General features: G+C 38.4%; 2 long non-coding RNA genes across 2 annotated transcripts in view; both read right to left on the reverse strand.

Moving 5' to 3' along the window:
• LOC116232927 (uncharacterized) overlaps positions 1–20,256 on the reverse strand; it is a 41,497-nt gene that overhangs the window by 1,608 nt on the left and 19,633 nt on the right. The window lies entirely within an intron of this gene.
• LOC116232933 (uncharacterized) lies at positions 15,531–17,548 on the reverse strand. The gene is made up of 3 exons (XR_004167837.2): positions 17,341–17,548; positions 16,327–16,390; positions 15,531–16,129 (listed from the first exon to the last, which is right to left on the reverse strand). It is a non-coding gene; the product is annotated as an uncharacterized LOC116232933 (long non-coding RNA).

The following is a 20,256-nucleotide window of genomic DNA, read 5'->3' on the forward strand; positions in this document are numbered from 1 at the left end:
ATGTATATGTATATGTATAAACAAGATACAACATTGATACAATAAAGACCATGCTGATACAAAATTCAAACTATAGACAACATACTTCAGATCTTAATTATTTAAAAAAAAAAGAAATGTAGCAACGAATTAGGGGAAAAAGGAAAGAAAAAAGCTTATAGAACTAATCAAAGCTGATAAAATAGCCTTAAATGGACAGTCCTTTTTCTCTTTGGCATCTTCTGGCATCTATGGATCTGGACTAAAATAAGCTCATCAGCTACTTTGCTGGACATAAACATTTAATTCACAGTGACAAACATGACTGTTCTTTCTTGTGCTGGAGATTTATCTGAAATTGATAACAGTGTCCTTCTACATTTTCCACAGTGGGAATGTACTCAACACACTTTAAAATTCACTTAAGGGTCACAAATAACTTGCACAAATATCACTATTAGATGCTTAAACTATGAACTGATTCAGTTAGTTGAGCAAGCATGATAAATCACAAATTATTCACCCCACCTTATTAGATGAGCACACAAGCACTTACCAGTAAAATAATCAACTAGTTCTGTAATCTCAAGCCTGTAGTTTTGAAAATCACCAAACATGAATGTTATTAAATTTCAATTGCCAAATATTCAGAGAAAACATGTACTGGAACTTTCTTTCTCTTTTTTTTTTTTCCCCTTTCCTTTTAACAAGCTAATGGAGTGTCTGTGGGATTTTTGCAACAATATCCTGCCAAGCTTTTAGCTTCTACATAAATATCTTTTTTTTTTTTTTTGCATGATCACTGTTCTAGACAGAAGCTCAAAGTCACTTATGGGGGAAAAAAACAACGATGAAACAAAAAAGAAAATTAGAGCACACAAAATACAAAAGCAGGATGGATTATGTGTGATACTTTGAAATACAGAATGCAAACTAAACTATTCAGTTTTTGTGAAATTATAGTATCAATTTGAACAATGAAATTCAGGAAAAATGAAAAGTTGCTACAGACTCTGAACAACCAAGTCTCAACTACATAATTTAAGTATGTACATGTTTCTATGGGATGTGTTAAAAACAAAGAGGAAATTTTTATTTTCCCATGAAAATATCATTTCTGAAAGACTTTTTACCATTGCTCTGCTATATAGAAAATTATTTTTCCTTCATTGTAAAACTACTGAATTGTGGAGAGATGTACTCAGTGCCTAGATGACCTGAAGGCTCTTCCTAAATATCACGCAGAGCACCTAAATTTCACTCCAGCTTTGACTCCAGTACTGCTGTTTCATGCCTGTTTTAAACCGATGTAAAACTGCTGTCCTGGAAAGGAGCAGTCCTGCCTTTCCTCCCCTTCCCATGCTCATTCCTGCCCTTCCCTTGTATGAGCTCTACTGATGTGTAGCCACAGGTAGATACGTCAGCAAACAGTTACTGAAAGCTGCTATTTTTTAAAAATTATATTTTCCCAGAATTAACATGAAATTTATTCAACGCGGTAATAGGAAAGAAGCATCAGAAATGGGATGAACCCTGGACCATGCATGAGATGATATTCATCACTAAGGTGAACATTCAGCAAGAAGCTTTGCTGAAGATTACTATACAAATAGTCAGTTGTCAGTTTCTCACTCTAATAAAAAATGCTTATACTACACCTGACTTGGTCTTTTTTTTACGGTTCTTGCCTAACGGTGTTTTATGTCAAAGAATATATAGAATATTTTTGAATTTACATCTGTAAACTTAATGTCCAGAATCATATTTACCTCTTACTTCCTCTCCTATCTTTCCTATTTTTCCCATCTTACTATGGTGCTGCACATTATATCATCAGTAGACATTACTGTTGTGACTTATATTGAAATATATTATTTATATCAGAAAGCATAGCTCAACATTAAACACAAAGAGATGATGCTCACAACAAAACTTCTTTAAAACTTCTCATATTCAGGCTCAGACATAATTCATTCTTATCCAGAATGTTTTTCCCAGACAACAAGCAACATAATTATTTTTAACATCACACAAGTTCACTCAAGCATCTCTAGAGCTGTGTGGCAGAGCTGTGCCTAAATCTGGTAAACTGTTGCTTCTCAGTGTCTCTGTTTCTTTCTGCATGTGAGATATCTGGTACATCTCAAAGCTAGTTGTTATTTTCCCCTCTAAGCTCGACAAATGGAATCAGATCCATTCAAAACTCTGCTTCAAAGACAGTTTCCTTGTTCTTGTCTTGGGCAGATTTATCCCTTCCTGTGCCTTACCACATGGCTCCCTGTCTTTCACTGCCTGCAATACAGGGCCCCGCTCTTTTCACTCAGACTTCCTCCCACCTTGTTTGGCCCACTCATCTCTTCATATCGGTTTTAAGATCTTCCTTCAATTTCCTGTCATGTTAAAATGTTAATGCCTATTGCATATTCATTAACATTTTGGAATGTGTGTTTTTGAATCTGTTTCTCGCATTGCTTAAAGTTAGGAGGTTTTCCTTGTGCATTTATGCAAAATCACCATTTTATTCTCCTGTAATGCAAATTCTAAGTGGATATGTGAATGAAGAAGAAACACTGTTTTTCCAGGCTGGATTAATTTTTCCTTCCGAAAACATGCTCTTCAGCATCTGTAACCCTCTGTCTGTGTATCACATTAAAGTGATTCTTTGCACAAAAGCCCTCCTGCTGAACTCCCACTGTCCAGCAGAAACTAGACACAGCAGAAGGATGTTCCTTCTTGACACTATCAGAAAGAGTTGCTTCTGACCTCAGCATTTGGGCAACATCTTGACACTACGTATAGAATTAACTGTGAAATAATCTATGTTTATTCATCTATAGCTCTTCCGATTCCCCAGTTTGGATGAGAAATTGTGTCTGCTCCTCAGAAGAAGAAAAAAAATAAAGACTGGAGAAGATGCAGGTATCCCTTATCTTCATGAACCTCATTTTAGCAGATAAAAAGATACTGAGTCTGGAGAGTATATGAGCTGGATCTATTACCACATTTGTATTACTCATGGTTGTTAGAACTGATTATGCCTTCTGGCACCAAAATCTAGTAATCCTTGCAGTCGACCCTTGTTCATGGTAATCAGCCTAGCTGAGGGCATTCTGCTTTTCAGTGTCCTTGTCAATGCTAGCATAGAGATAGAAACATGCTTCTTCATGCTCAGAGCTCTCTTAGGGCTTCAGTCTCTTCATCCTGGGTAGTCCAGGTGTGGCATACAACAGAGACATTTGAAGAAGTGGTCAACAAAACATTATAGATGTGGTGAGGGGAAGCTTGGAAAGTAGTTCAACAGGTGGATTTGTGCCTGTGGAAGTTTATGGGCATGTTGGTAATCTGTGCCAGGACTTTTGAGCTGCTTGCTAATATCCTTGCCAAAAGCCATGGAGCTTAGATTTACATGGAGTATATTTGTCGTTAGGATTGGTATTCATCAAATGTAACCTCGGTATCTTGTATTACTAAATGTTTTGATGCGAGTTGTTTTAATTTTTCCAGAGATAACCCTGGACTTATCTTTAAAGCACTCAACATCCAATCTCCTTCTGTTTTGCCTTTGCTTAGCTCTCAGCTCTCTGTGTTGAGTGTGAGTGGTGACCTTTTTAAAGAAAGGTATCATCACTAAAAGTCTCCTCATTGACAGCATCCATACTCATGTTTTGGAGGTAATGGATTTTTTACTTCTAAAACATTATGCAAAGTTTTGTCTCAGTAAAGCTTACATAGTGCTGTAAGGTGATGTATGCAGCTTAAAGGAGTGGCCCCTCTAAGAGCTGCTGGCATATGGGTTATTATGTATTAGAGTCTGTAAATGAGATACCACTCGCAAAGATTAACCATGTTTCAGGACTGTGTGCCAGATGGTAAAAGCCATACGAGCTGCAGAGCCCTTAGAGATTTTTTTTTAGTTTGTTTTTGTTTATCATAGAGAATATGCTTCTGGGTTCATAAAGTTTCAGCATGTTCTGTCTAATGCGTCATGGAGAAAAATATATTAACTCTATCCTGAATCCAGGCCACCGACAGCTATAAAAATAGCCTTTAAAAGAGGAGGTAGGCAGGCTATTTCCTGGGAGAAAAAAATAGCGGTTTTAAAATACTTTCTGCGTTGATGCTAAAATTAATGAGTTGTTATTATTATTCTCTGAAATGATCTATTCAGAAGATAAAGCAAGATTTTTTGAAACCAACATATTTGCCTGGTAATGTAGTATCGTTCTTACTACAATGAATTACATGTACTTGGGCATAAGCATACATTCAAACAGTACCACAGAGCAGCTTCCTCAGTCAGGTATACAAATGACTGGAGATCCGTGGAAGCCGTGGTGGTGTGAGGTCACAGGCCAGGCAAGTCAGTGCAGGTCATGGCACACAGCAGGCTTTAACAAGGCTCTTGAGTGTACCCTGCTTGGGAGTAAGGCTTGCTGTATATGGTCTGTAGGAGGGCGATGAACCCATGGTTTTTAGCACAGATCTCCTGCGATAAAGAGGACACGCCGTAAGTTATTAAATTGGACTGCAGAATTTCTATTTTCTTTGCTGATGGAAATTCATCTAAAAACAGTCTCCATGTTGGAAAGCAGGCAGCGGTCACGCGAGGTGCGTGGAGATGCAGGATAGAAGGGACCCTTAAGGCAGTGAGGCCCAGGCCGGCCTGGTGTGGGACGAACCGCTGCCCGCACCGCTTCCGTTGCCCGTAATACGGAGGTCTGCCCTCGCCGCCGCGCTTTCGCTGCGGTTTCAGCCACCGCCGCGGAGCGCCCGCCGGCCGCTGCGATCGGTGAGATGGCAGCTCCGCCTCGGGGCGCCGCCAGGTGGCGCACGCGCGCCCCCTCTTCCGCCGGCCGACGGCCGGGGCACGCGGCGCACGGCGGCGTCACCCTGGCAACGGCGCGGGGCTCCCGGGGCGGGGCAGCGGCACCATGTTTTCCTGTTTGTTGTGCCTCAAATAGCTGACCTTGGGAGAGGCGCTGAGCCGCTTCGCCTCGCTGTTATCAGCGGCTTGTTTTGCTGGGTTGGGAGGCTGGGAGCCACGGGCCGAGGCCTGTGCCAAGTTCGGGATTTTTCCACAGGCTCCACTCGTTTATTTTCAGTCCCTATTGGTAACAGTCTCCTGGCACGGAACGTAGGACCCGGTTTTACAGTTTGTGCAGGGGTCCCTCAGAGAGCAGAAGTGGTTATCAATGATGCCTAAAATGCCATAAGTTTATATGAAAATGAAGTAACCTTGGGTTCAGCATGAATGTCCATATTAAAAATCCTCACTTTGTGCCTCGAATCAGACTGAGTCATATCATAGAATCACAGAATGGCCTGGGTTGAAAAGGACCACAGATCATCCAGTTTCAATCCCCCTGCTATGTGCAGAGCCACCAACCACCAGACCAGGCTGCCCAGAACCACATCCAGCCTGGCCCTGAAGTCCCTTGAGCAAGGCTCCCATTGCCATACAGGCTATGGATGCGATCCAGGAAAAGAAGATATTTTGAGACTTGGGGAAGTTTGTGTTGCTCACTGGTAAAATTATTCATTTTTATTGAAACCTGTAATTCCCTGGGTGAATCACGCTGTGATAAACACGGGTAAAACACAGCTTGAGTATTAATAGTAAGCTGCATATGGCTTTGTGTGAATGAGAGCTCAGTGCTCCTTGTTGAGGTGTCTCAGTCTAATTCCAGCTGTAGACAAAATGGACAGCACGTCTACATGATAGACATGGCAGATGAACTGCCCAAATGTTTTATATTAGTACATTTGAAGCGTAAATGGATAGCTGCAATTCTGTAGCTGTAGACAGGGCTGAAGCTTAAGGGTGCTGTTAGCTATAAGAAGCAGAAACTCAGCAGAAGTCTCTACTCCCTTCTAAAAGCTGGGAAATGAACTAACTTGCAGTTTACTTGCTTTTTAAAAAGCCAGTGTTAGGTGTTACCTGCCAGTAAAAATATTCTGTTTTACTCTGAGTGCTGTTTCATCTTACTCCTTGACAGAGCTCTCAGTGCAGCCTATGACAAAATCTGGTACGATGCCAGCATTTCATACAGTTCACCAAAGCACCAAATAGCTAAATCCCTGTGAATGACACCAGAAATAACCATGCTTTGTGCTAGTTTTCCTCCAGGTTTCCTGGTACATTTTAGTTCTCCTTCTTTGTACATCTACAGTAAAGCGTAGAAGCCTCATTATCACTTTCTCAACTCCTTCAGTGAATTATTATTATTTTGGCTAATACAACTAATCTTCCGTTTAGGCATCGGGACCAAAGACAGTTCAATAGCCAGGAATGTTTATGCTGAGAATGCAGTGACCACCCTCATTTTACTTCTTGGCGTAATTATTGCATCACCTCTTAGTTATTTGGAATCAGTTTGCTGATTGAAATACTTCATAGTTCAGTGGTGGTTTTTTGTTTTTTTTTTCCTTTTCTTTATAAAACAAAGATTTTATCAGCTGAATCCAAGCATTCCACAAACAATAACTGTTGTGGAAAGCATCTTGGCAACTCAGTCAGACAATACCCAAGAATGTGTCTCATTGTTTTGATAGCATTACATGCAAGAGGAGCTCCACACCTGTCTGTTACAGTGTATCTACATTTATCTTCAAATTAAAAAATGCATTTAAAACTAATTGATTGGCTGTGAACCATTCTTGGCAATGCTGGAAGAGAAAATGATACCGACACAATAAAATAAAAATAATAAAATTAAAGATAGAACAAAAGCTTGCAAAGGAGCAGTGCCACCTTTGTGGGGACAGGAGAGATTGCTAGCCATGTTGTTTAAAACTTACTACAGGATTTTCTGAAGTCAGTGTAAAGATTTGTACAAATTCAGCACGATTTTGTTCAAATGAAGGATTTTATCAAGGGCAAAATTCAGAATTGTACTTGAACAAGAATTTAATTAAATAGGAAGAACACTATCTTGGCATAACAATGCATTTTTAAACACGAAGAAAAAGGCCTAAGAAATCACAGATAGTTGTTCAGAAATTTAAACTACAAAAATTTACCAGTCCAAAGTAAGAAATGCCGAGAGGTTCATGGTCAGAGCCAGACTTGCAAATTTTGATCTAAAGTGTTAGGCCAATTTTTGATATAGCTCTCCAAGACAGTTCATATGCAGGACAGTCGTATATATGAATGAATCATCACAAAGAATCCCTTTACAGCGGAGCAAGCAGATGCATCCAATGTTTCCAGAGGGGAACAGATGCGTCAACTGAAAGTTAATGCAAGTTTATGGTGAATAGATTTAACCAAGCAAGCGAGGTGGGGTTTTTTGGTTGTTTTCTTTTTTTTTTTTTCCCTTTTTTTTTCCCTCTTGCTATGAAAAAAATACTTTAGAGCTATTTTTCAAAAGTTTATGCAGCTGATAGTTTAGTTGGCTAAAAGAAGTTTTTGGCTTAAAGGTGTAAGGTAAATATTTGCAAGGATCAAAGAGGTGGGAAATGAGGGTAGTTAAGAGGTAGCTACTCAGCAGGTTTTAAATCTCTGAGTGGGCTGTTATCCAAGCAGGTCCTGGATCAATGTTTGTGTCTACCACACAACTAATGCTCTACCAATAAACGCAAATATATATATTGTGCTTCGGATAAGATGAATAAAACACACCCAGAGAGGAAAACTTAGAAGTCTATGTTTTCCTAGGCTGCTTTCTCCTCTGGATTTCAAGAAGTTCTAGCTTTCCGTCTTCCTACACCTTTCTTCACTGACAGAAATGCTTTGAGCTTTGTTTGGAGACATTTGGGTTAGCCACAAGCTAACTTCAGCCAGAAATTCTACACTTAAGTGAAGATGTGCCCTCAGTCTGAGCTTTCTCCTTCAGCTGACTACTGCACCTGGAGATTTGTTGTAAGAACAAGTAGAAGGACCTGTAGGAGTGTGCTTTTAGTAGCCTTGTTCTTGAGAAGAGGATTTAGAGACCTCCAAATGCAGTTGCCTCCCTGCAGCCCTGAGATAATTCTTGTTTTTAAAAATGGGTGAGACACCATCCCATCCCATCCCATCCCATCCCATCCCATCCCATCCCATCCCATCCCATCCCATCCCATTTTCCTGCACTGTTCTTTTAGCAAACTGTGTTGCCTTCTTGAAATCTGATTTTGGGCTGCTTCGGTGGTTCTGGCCACAGCCGAAGGACTGCTTTCTACTCTGTGCCCTGTAAAAGAGAAACTTGATGCTTCCTAAGAGCAGGCAGAGCAAGAGCAGATGGTGAAGAAAGTTGAGGCACTTAGGGAAGATTACGATCAGTAACACGTACAACTGGGCACAAACATAAAACACAGACACCTCTTAGACAACAACCAAGATTAGGGGCCAAATCCTGCATGCCCCTCACAATGCAAGGAGTGGAGGACCCCAGGATGGCCTCTCACAGCTCTTTCTCCACAGCTTGACCCAGAGTGACACCACTGTACCATATTATAGCTGCCCTTGGGTGTGGACAGCCAAACCCCAAGGAATGTGGCAGGTAAGTGATCACTGAAACCCTGGGTACCTTGTGGGCTCTGATAGATTTCAGCCATCTTTTTCCTGGACACAAGAAACAACATAACTGCACTGAGATTTTTACACTGTTCTCCATTTTCTTTATATGCAGCAAAGAGGATAAGATGCAAGTTGTCACTGGCACAGAAGAGGAAGAAAACAAGACACTCTTGTTATGCCTGGAAAAGCCTCCGAAGGCTTTCAGCCTGAAATCTGACAGTTCTCTCACAGACACATTGCAATGGCCACCTCAGCTTCCTTCAACTAAGTGCTTCCATTGGATCCCCCTTTTTTTCTTTTTTTTACTGAGTCAGTGTGTGTCTTTTGTCCTTTTTCATGGTCCACTAGAGTTCCTAGGTCTTTTGCATAGCAGCCTTCTTCTCACCACAAACATTATGCATTAACCAACCTTCAGTATAAATATGCTTCATTCTGAGCTGCTCCACATTCACAGAGACTTCTTTGAAAGGATATGAAGATACACATGCTCTCTCCCTTCAAATCTTGTGTCTTAAGATTCTTCCTAAAGGTGGATTTAGAAAATCAGTCAGTTCTAGTAATGGTAGCTAACCTGAGGGTTAGGTAGGAAGGTAGGAAGGAGGCATTTTTTTAGGCATTTATTGTAATATTTAAAAGAGAATTTTGTATTGAAGTGTTTTTCATCAACTTCATGTTTGCGTTCTATTTGCTGCACTCTTACTCTGTTTCTTAATCGGTGTTAGTATTTTAGTAGCAATCTCCATTTGATTTGGCCTTAAAATCATTTTTCTTAACTAAATTAGACGCGATGCTTAAGAACATCCAGTTATGATTCTGATTTAGAAAAGCTGGCAAGCATTTGTATGTTCTTAAATATGCGAATACTCTACCTGACATGCTTAAAAGTAAGCTTGTCTTGAATTGCTTTGCTGAACTGGAACAAAAATTTGTAATGCTACTTGCAGTATAATTTTTGCTAGTATGATTTTGTTACCTTTTTCTTAATGGTAAGAGATGCTTTCCTTCTCTGAGAGGTATATAAACAATTAAAGCATTTAACTCATTGGATTTGGCCACAGGAAAAGGATTTTTTTTTTAGCACTTTCATGAAAATTTTATCTCTTGGTTGCCTTTAATTATTACCACTAACTTGTCATGAAGAAGAAGAGAGGTCTGATCCACTGACAAAAATGGCAATATTCAGTAAATTCTACAAAATGTTAACAGGTCTGTTGATTATGATTCTGTTGCTTAAGAACTCCCCAACAACCTTATGTTTTTCTAAGTAGGCATGCCAGAGGGGTTGTGTTCAGAACTGGAACGGCTCAAATAATCCTAAATTATGGAAGAGAATGCACAGAGAGAGTTTTCATGAGTCAGTATGTAGAATAACTTTGATTGAGAGTTATGAAAGAGCTGCCTCAGAAAATATGCTACTTCCAGAGAATGCAGTTTGTAACATTAATAATTGCTCTGAGTGGTAAGTGACAGAAAATGAATGGGACTCAAAATCCTTCACATCTTTACAGGCCACGTATTAGAGACAGATATTACATGTCAATTTTGCAGAGATGATTAATCAATCAGGTAGTTAGCTATAGCTTATGCACATTGCAGGTGTTAAAAGCAGCACGTAGCTATTTTGACTGCTGACAGTATTAAAAAAAATCAGAGTTAATTGTCTGTTTCTGGATTATCAGAAGAAATTGATAAGAGCCCACAGTTGTTTGAAACAATGTCAGATACGTTCAGTAAAGTATGTTAGTACTGTTGCTTATCTCCTAAGATCAAGCAGATGAACAGAAAGCTTTGTATTTGGAAGGGCACTGTAGAAAATGAAGTAGAACTTTATTTGTAAATAAAAACTCTGTATCAGAATCTGCCATTTTGGTATGTTTAAGTGAGGTATTTCTGGGCATTACGATTTATCACAGGTATAACATTTTTTTTTCTTGAACAGAAACTGAATGAACATTTTAGAAGAAATAGAATCTATAATAAATACCTCCCAGACATTCTGCATCCATTAGTAGGATATGCATAAAATTATAAGGGATGAAACAATTAGGACAAAGGTGTTGTCAAGAAGGCATACTGCTGGGGGTGTGACATGGCTGCTTTTGAAAGAAGAGATGCAATGAAGAAATATATTGACCAGCTGTTACCAGACAAAAAGGTTCAGGAAGAGAAAAGTGTACTGAAATTAAAGTTGATGGCCATGCAGTTACTGGGGAGGAAAATGACTATGTTTTTTATTGGCCTGAAGGGGATGCAAATGAAAATGTTACAACAAAATCTGAATCTTTTAATACAGATGAAGAGCTGAGAATGAGCAAAAACCAGTTCTGCTCGTTACAAGCTACCTTCAGCCATAGGGCAAATACAAAAACCTTCAAGAGAATAAAACTTATAAATATTCAGAGAAACCACATTTGGCATATTCAATTCTATTCTTCATGAATCTGTTATGATGCACATTGATTAAATATATATGTATATATTTATGAATGTATATGTATATAAAAATAACTCCTGATTTTTGAGGGCACTTATGTATGTGCTTAAACAATGAATGCATTTAAATCCCATTAAAATTAGACAGATGCTCAAATTGTTTCCTGATCGAGGATCCTTGGCAGTTACTTTCAATCTGACGTTCCTTGAAACTGGCTATCCCAAGGGCAGTTCCCATTTTGCAACACAAAGTCAATATGATACGTTATGGGAGAATCTTTTCTCATGAAGACTTTACTATTGTTCCCATTTTCTTTCTTTCATCTAGAATAAAAATAACTCATGCTGAAAATACAGCTTGTGCATACTGTCAATTAAAAACAAATCAGGAAATCACTCTGCTATGTTAAATCACATGTGCCTAGTTATGATTTTACATGCTGGGGAGAAAACAAATTCCATGGTCCCATGGTATTTTGTGATAGTGATAACAATGATTTTTTTTTATTATTTTTTAAAGATTGATTAGAATACATATTTAATGTCTTCAGCATTTCTTGTCTCCTGTAAAGATCCATTTTAGTTAAAGTATTGAGTACTGCTTTTGTGAACACTAGGCACCCCATTCAGAACAAGTTTATTTTTTTCCATGCTTATATCATTAACGTATGCATCCAAAGATTCCTGTGGTGAGTGAAATTATTGGGTTCTCTACTAACAAATACATGTGGTTCCTGTTTACAGTGATGTTTCCAGGTATGTTAAAATGAGGAGTCTTGGAGAACAGCCAGCTTTGATTTTTCGGATGAAAGCAATGTGTCTTGCAGTTGGCTATGATTCTTCAGTAAGACAGCAAAAGGAGATATTAAAAACAGAGAAACTGAGAGAAAGAGTATGTGTTGACCTAACATAGCACAGTGGGTGTAAATTCTGCCTTTGGTTGCACTGAAACAATTCTCCTGAAGTCACTGCTGCAGGAAGTAAGCCTTAATTTTCCACATAATCAGTAAACAAAAAGTTGATGCCACAATGACTCAAAGCAGAGGAAACAGCCAAATGATGGGCCATGCAGACTATCTTCTTGGCTCTTCACAAAACAAGATAATTCACTTGTGGTTTTGGTTGTTTGTTTTTGTTTTGTTTTTTAACAGAACTGCTTCAACTGTTGTTTCTCTGTCTAAGCCCAAGTGAGTATACTGAGATTAGGTAAAATATTTTCTATGAATAAGCACGGAGTCATGAGGCTGAGATCCAAAGAATCATTTTACATGTAGACAGTTGATGAAACCTTTTATGGAAAATTAATATTGAAAAGAATGATGAATGTAATTACTACTAGCCTCTGAGGGAATAATAAAAAAAGCATAAATGTAGATGGCAAATTCATACAACTGCAATACAATATGGCAGTAGAAAAAGGACATTGTAACTTGATGCTGCACACTGAGAAACTGTATCAGAGCAGAAAGAGCTGAAGAAAAGTGCCAATGAAAACAGTACCTGGAATTCCATTTTTAGATTGCTGGCCAGGATGTGTTGCTGGGTAAGGGACGCTCAAGGAGCAGCAACATTTCTGGGAAATATTTAAGAGAAAACTGTGTTCTTAGAATGTATTCTTTTGCTGAGAATGATGGAAGAGAAATGTATTTCAAAAATAAAAATTTAAATGCAAAAATATGCAGAGATAACAATTAAAAAATTGTCTCAATACAAGAACAAGAATAGCCAGACCTCAAGAACACCTTGTTCACTTTGGTGATCTCATGTTCATTTTTCTCAGTCTTTAAGATGTAGGTTAGCTGCTAGGAGTGATCTGACTGCATAGTGGTATCTCAAGACAGTTGTCATTTGTGGAATTTATAGTTAGTCTAGTCAAAAAAGCTAGAAATATAGTCTGTAAAGGATATAGCTGCAAGCATATAAGAGTTGCAGCAAGCACATTCAGAGCATGCCTCAGCCAGTGAAGCTGGCAAAGCAGTCTGCAAGCTTTCATACTAGGGGAAGCCCCTTATTCTTTGGGTAGTATCATTCAAGGCAGGCAAGGCGAACTTGCTGGTCTGGCAGGGCAGGCAGTAGCCAGCAGCTTTGCCTATGCCAAAGGGCACAAAGGTTGTTCGTAAGAGGAGTGTATAAGCAGCAAATTTCAACCTCTTCCTCTGCTCTGCAGCCAAGGAAGGGGTTTTGCCAAATGAAAGCAGTACTAATCCCTTTTTCACAGATACCTGAGGTAAGTTTCACCAATCCATCTCATCTTGACCCTACTCCTTAGGGTGTCTCCAGATCTGCTCCACTGCCCATTAACTGCCTTTAATCCTTTTACTTGTCTAGTGGGCTGAGCTGCTTTCGTTTTCTCCCACCACCAGCTTGCCTGCAACAACCTTCTGAACACCTTTCACTTCTCCACGTACAAGAAGTTGCATTGTGGAATTTTATCTTACCACCCAAAAGGCAGATTAGTCAAGTGAGGTTAATTTTCACTGTCCTAGAGGGACATTCTAGTTTGTGATAGATGAGTTTGTGCAGTAACATTCATCTGATGAATGTGGACCTTAGGCTAGGTCTGCTTCAGCCAACATTACAGCTCAGGGGAAGTGAGTTCATAGACCAAATTGGTATTGAGTGCCTCCTGGACACGCTTCATGCATTTTGGGGCTTTGGTATTCAGTTTAATATCTTAAAAGTATTTAACTTTCAGAGTATATCTTATTTGAAGTGTGGTAGGCCTGCATCTTCTGATTTAGTTCAGTCTGGAAGAAAATTTGTTTGGCTATCTTGAAAAGGTTCCACAAGCACAGAAAAGGGAGATATAAATTAAAACTCTGATTTGAATGCACCCTCAGACTCCTGCATTTTACAGATATTCTTAAGAGCCTCTTCTAGGAGAACTGGTTTTAAAAAGCCTTTGGAAAGGACAAATTAATTGCATCCATCAGTTTACTTTTATCTACTATTTTATTCTTTCAAAGAATTTTGATAGGATATAGACATGTTTACTATTACAGAAACTGAGTAGTTCAGTTCTCACCATTTTATATTAATCTGTGGTGCTCTACAGCTCCCTCTTCAATTATTGTTACAGTGCAAAGAAAAACAACTGAGAACAAGACCATAAACAAAGCCCAAAAACCACACTTTGAATAATATTTACTATGCAAAGCATCTCATTTCAATCTATCAAGCAAATAGAGTTTGTTTTAATGAATAAATTTGGAAATATCACTTCCAGCTTTTTTTGAACATTTGTACCAGTTGGAACAGACAACACCTTGCTGAATAGATGGTGCATAAAATCGTTCTTTTCAAAGAGACTAGGAGATCAGTTACTAGATCAGATACCACATCCAGGAGATGTCTCTTTACCTTAGCAGCCTATCCAATTGTAAGTTTAAATGACAGGAGCACAGAGAAAAAGAGTGGGTTTCCTGTGAAAATGAGAGATGTTTTGGGACATTTATAAGATTCAATAGAATCAGAATCCACCCTTCTTTTGACCCCTAGATCATATTCAACTAAATAAAGCTGCTTCTCAAAAGTGAAATGTTCCCAGCACATCCCGTTTTGACAGCTAAAACCTGACAGTGTAAGGTCTTCCTGTGTGTACAGGACAACCACTGGAAGGTCTGTGAACTTTTACTCTGCTACCATGTGTTACCCTTACTGTGAGATGATCTCAATGGCATCTGCAGAAATAGTAATTCCAAAATAAAGTTATGATTATGAACATGAGAATAATAGGGGAAAAAACATTGTTCCTTCCAAGCAGATGTCATACAGCATAACAAAGGAACACTGGCAGTGGGTTAAATCTGAACTGCACAGCTCTCAGTAGAAAGAAACTGAGTTAATCTGGTAGCACCATCTTCCATGAGCATTTTACATGGGGACAGCTAAAGAATTTTGATCGTTTTAGGTTCGGTGAAGCTGAATTCTAAAAGAAATCAAGATTATTTGTACTTTCTCTCCAGCAACAGGAATGTTCATTTGATAAGATATGATCTCTTATCTACAATGCATGATGGAATCCTCTTTTGCCATGTTTTAAAGGTATTAGTGAGAGCATGAAGACAACTGGAAAAATTGTGAAGAAAAAGTGCCAAAACAAATGAAGTGACTTTCTGCAGTAAATTCTTAAGCAGCACTTCAAGTGCAATTCAGGACATCAAGTAGGGGAAATGAGATACAGGATAGAAGACGAGTTTTCTTCTTGAATTCAAGATGGTGAATCAGCAATGTACAGAAATATAATGCAAAAAAAATAAGACAAAGGGCTACTAAGTAGTCCCTATAAATGTTATATAGATACTGATACTTTTATACTTTCTGGATGAGCCTAACTTTAGATCTTTTATTACAGACTCACAAATAATCTTCCAGTAATAGTATTTAACTATGAATAGTATGTTCAGAGCATCCTCCATTATTAAAGTTAGGAATCAGTTGCTGCTTAAAAAGCAAGTTCCAATTTCTGAAAGACATTTCGTAGTTATTTATATGATTCTGTCTGCCTAGGATATAATGTGATATTTTTTTCTCCCCCCAGACAAAAGTTTCAGGCAAGGAAAAGTAAAATATACATGCTTTTTTTTTTTTTTTTTTTTTTTTTTTTTTGACAAAGCCTAACTATTTGATATTTCTGAGAGGTATTGCACTGCGGAGATGCAGAATATCTCAGGTTAGAGAAAAGTCTGGGATAGAGATGAAATTCTGGATTGTCTGAAGAACACTAATAAAATGCAACCAATTCTGACACGAGGTTCAAATATCATCATTAAGGATGATTAAGTGTTTAAAACAAGTAATCAAAACAAATTAAGAGAAGGCTAGAAGTGCAAACAAAATAATATTGACCAAAACAAGATCTGTCCAGATTGCTGTATTTTTTTTTTTTTAATTTCTCAGCCTATGAAAAATACATCAGGCTTCCAGTAATATTCCTTTCAAAATATTCCATTGCCTTTCTGAGAAAAACAGCTTCAAACAACATTGTCTGAAACAGTTTGAAATGAATCAGCTAACATTCACATTCTGGAACAGTTCACAAAAATGTTGACAAGCACAGAATTCTTCCAGCAGGTTTCTGATTTGACGGATTTGGGTCCTTAGACAGAGTTGTGGGGTAATAAATTGAAGTCTTTCTCTTTTTTGCAGACATCCAAATTGGCTGTTGCCATTGTACCTGAAGCTTTCACATTTACAGTGGGAAGGGTACAAAATAGAAGCCTGTGAAGTGAGGACAAATCAGACAAGCTAATCTCACTTGGGCTACAAAGGAGCCTGATAGCCTAAGAATGGATCTGGTATAATGATTCAGGCATTAAGAGTACTCAATAAAAGAACAGTCAAGATACACAGTTGTGTGAAGATTTTGGTAGAGATAATAATAATCACCACCAGAACAATAATAACAACAATAATACCTGCTAGGAAGGTGTGGGGGTGTTCTTATGGACCACCTTTGGCAAACAGCCTGAGTAAAAGCACCTGTAGGATAAGGAAGTGAAAATAAAAAAAGCATACGTATACAGAGTATCCAAAACATGTAGGGTATCTGCCCCAACCTGATCATATTGAAAAGGACAGTGATTACTATCTGGATAAAATAGCAATTGGGAAATTACAAATAGAAACAGACAGGTCAGCCTGAAAAGACGTATAACAGAAGCATGACAGTCTGTAATTATGGGAGAAACCTCTGAGAAGAATAGTGGCCAACAAAACTTGATGTTACATGGCAGTAAGCTATCCTGCTGGCACCACAACCTTCATCAAGTCCAGAAGAAACAGCCTCCCTCTCCAGGCTTTGGGCAGCCTGTACCCAGAGGGGATGAAAGTGTAGAGGAAACAAGCAGGGGCCCACCCTCAGGGAACCTAGGTTTCTAGGGAAGGGGTGCTTGTGACCCATACCCACAATCTGTATGTATAACTAATGGCTTGTAACGAGGAATAGGACTTACTTAACATTAGCTAAAGGAGGATGTTTATAAGTTTGCAGGCCTTTATTAGCAATCTGTAAGTATGTAGCATTACTTTACCTCATTCTCTCCTCATCCTTATCTGAAGATATAGTTCACTAATTGCCTGCTAATTATCTATTAGTAAATCAATAAAATACCATTATTCCAGATTGGTTAAACTGTGGGCACTGAGCAGTTTCTTTCCTTGTGATAGGAGGAGTGACGAGAAATATTTTCCATTTCATTACTGGGAGATAATGTAGGTTTCCAAAGAGGAGTGAATAGGCAGACATATATATATATATATGTACTAGTAAAGATAATGGAGTGGTAGATATGGATTTACAACCTACACAGAAGAAAAAGATCTAACCAATAATGGACACATTCATGGTAATGCTCCCTGCTGAGAACGTGAAGTAAGGGAAGGGACCTGGAGAATTTTAGAATAAGCTCCATAGAAGTGCTTTCTCACACCTCTTGATGGTGAGCTCAGTAGAGAAAGCAAAGATACCAGGTGGGTAGCCAGTATTAGTACCGTCTTCAAAAGCAATCGGAAGGCATGTCCTAAAGACCCTGAAAAGCGTAGAAGGGAAACCATAGTTATCAGCTGAGGTGGTAAATAGAAAAAGCAAAGTCTGAGACTCAAGATGGGACTCATGCAAGATGCCCTGGTAAATGACAGGAAAAAGCAGAGCTGTCTCATTTAGACATTGAAAAGTAGAGATTAATCTCTTGCTGTTCCACATGGTTTTAGAGAGGGCAAGTATCCCAGGTGTGGATGTAGCAGTAAGTTAGCAGTAAGTTAGATTTCTTCAAAAAGGAGGAGTAGCCTTTGGCTACATATATGGCACTGCTGCATCCTTTTACTTCATGTCTGAATACAAATCGCTGCCAGAAATCTTGAAAGAATTACAACAGCATGGTAATTTTCAGGAAAATTAAGCAATTAATGGCATCATTAGGAATATACAAATAAACAAAAACTTTATAACATCATCATTTATGGGATACTTTAATGTTTACATTGTGATATTGTTTATTATGCTTATATTGTAGCTACTCCTGCTCCAAAATCTCTCACTTTTAATAATCTCTACAGATTCTTGAGTACACTAAAATACTGTATTTTTGGACAATTTTTAGCTTCACCTGACTACCAACTGCAGGTAAAAACCTTTTCTTAAAGCTGATGGTTTGTGATCAGAGATTAATGAAAGCTTTTGTGACCAAAAAGTAATATTAATTTTCTATTATAACACTGATTTTAATATATTTTTCTTGTGCTGACACGGAAGAGCTAAATGGCTTATTAAGACACTCAGTGCAAATTCTTAGTGTGATGGAATAAATATAATTGATAAATACTTGTTCAGCCATTTTCAAAGGATAAAGTCCTTTTTCTGTGGTTTAAGTTCGAGGAAATTTATCTCTATGAAAACATCTGAGTGAATATTGAAGTAGTCTCTTCACCAGAACAGTAGAGGACTTATAGCTTTAAATTGTGGAGGAAATTTCTGAAGGAAAGTATAGTATTGTTATAATATAAACATCTGTAGTTGAAAGAAATGATTATACAGGTAAAATATCAGGTAAGAAAAGGTTGGCTTTTTCCACATATTCTTAAAAATACCATGTCAAACTGGCAGTGACTTTCATATTGTTAGAAGTTGGTTCAGCATGATTTTGGCACCCTATGTTCTGTGTCAAATTATTTGAGCTGAATGCTTTTTTTCCTTCACCAGTTGTATAAGAAGTTTGTTAGTTTTATAGCTCTTCCCTTCCTATCATAAATTAAAAAGCTTAGGGAGGAGTTGCTCCCTTGAGTTACTTCTGAAGTTCCGAAAGTTTTGGCACAGCCAGCTCCTTAGCATTCAATAACTTTCTAAAAGAATATGAACTTTCTGAGAGACCTGCAACAGCTCCATCCTGTAAGATTGGAACAGCATTTATTGTTCCAGGGAGGAGTTGCCTTTCAATTTGGCACAGGAATAGTGTGCTCTGATCAGTGTTGTCAAGTGTTTGCTGCTTGCAAGTTATTGAAGTGGGTTGGTAGCCAAGAAAAGTTGCTATGGTAAAGAATTGTTTTGATTAAAAAAAAAAAAAAAAGGAGGGCAGCACAGACCTACCACCAGGAATAAGTCTGTTGAGATGATGTATTATGAATCAAAAAAGTATAAATACTGGGTTAGTAAACTAGCAGTGCAAAAGTTTTGAAGGCAGTGCTGATGTAGAGGTAAAAAAAAATTACAAGTGAGAGGACGGGGCTCAGGAATTAATGATGACTTAATTGGAAGATTTCATTTTTAGATTAAAAAATTAAGCAAGCTCCCATTGGTAGTAACAGAACTGTATCATATGGATGACAGCAGTTGAAAAGGGAAACCAAACTTCAGGGAAAAATTTAATGAAACTGACACCAATTCCTACATAAATGTTGTGCCCTCAAAGTATTATTTTCTACAAGAATTTCACAGCCTTATCCTGTGTATAATTTAGTATTTTTTCTTTCATACTAAAGCAGATTATTTCAATTTTAAAATTGCAAGATTTCTTAGAAAGTTAATGAGACAGCCACCTTTGTGATGGCTACTTCTACAGAATCACATATAGTTTTAGCCAAAAACACAAACAATCCACATTAATTCAGTGACGGTGCTGGATCTAATTGGACCAGAGACAGCTCCTTCTTCCAAAAGTCTTTTCCTAGGGGATGGAGAACTGTAATATGATGGAAAGCTCAACAATGACAGGAGAGCAGCAAGATCCCAGGCTGCAGTGAGCAAGGATTTCCTCAAACACAACATCAGTGGGCACAGAAATAGGGAGGGAGGGAGGGACGGAGGGAGGGAAGGAGAAAAGCTACATATCTTCAGAAGACCTCAAGCATGCAAGAATCTCCAGAGAGATACCCTTGCTTCCACTGCGAACCCTTAAATAAGGTCTGGCTCCACCCCTTCTGCTCCTCTGGGTTGGCCCTGCCTTCCTACCAGGTGTTTAATCACTGTTTTCAAGCATGTCTTAGCATTTCCACTACAAGAACCAAATCTGGTATCGTGATTGCTTGGTTGGATATCTGTGCAAACTGGCATTCATCCAATTTGTCAATGGCTTGAAGTCATGTTCAGCTTATTGAATACCATTCTTCCAGAGTAGAAAATATGCTGGTGCTTTGCTACTATATTTTTTTTCTAACCTGCATCAGTCTTCAATGGAGAAAATGAGGAAACTGGAGGAAGAGGTCCATACTTCAGCTGGCAACATACAGGTGCCACTCTGAGGACTGTCATCCTCTTACCAGGTGGCACTGCAGGGGAATGGGTCTTCTCACATGCTTATTTCTCATAAGGCATTTTGGGAAGGGGAAAGGAGGCACCAAGGCTGGACAGATGG

Source organism: Phasianus colchicus, chromosome 2 (assembly GCF_987193195.1).
Source record: "Phasianus colchicus chromosome 2, bPhaCol1.hap1.1, whole genome shotgun sequence".
NCBI classification, from domain to species: domain Eukaryota; kingdom Metazoa; phylum Chordata; class Aves; order Galliformes; family Phasianidae; genus Phasianus; species Phasianus colchicus.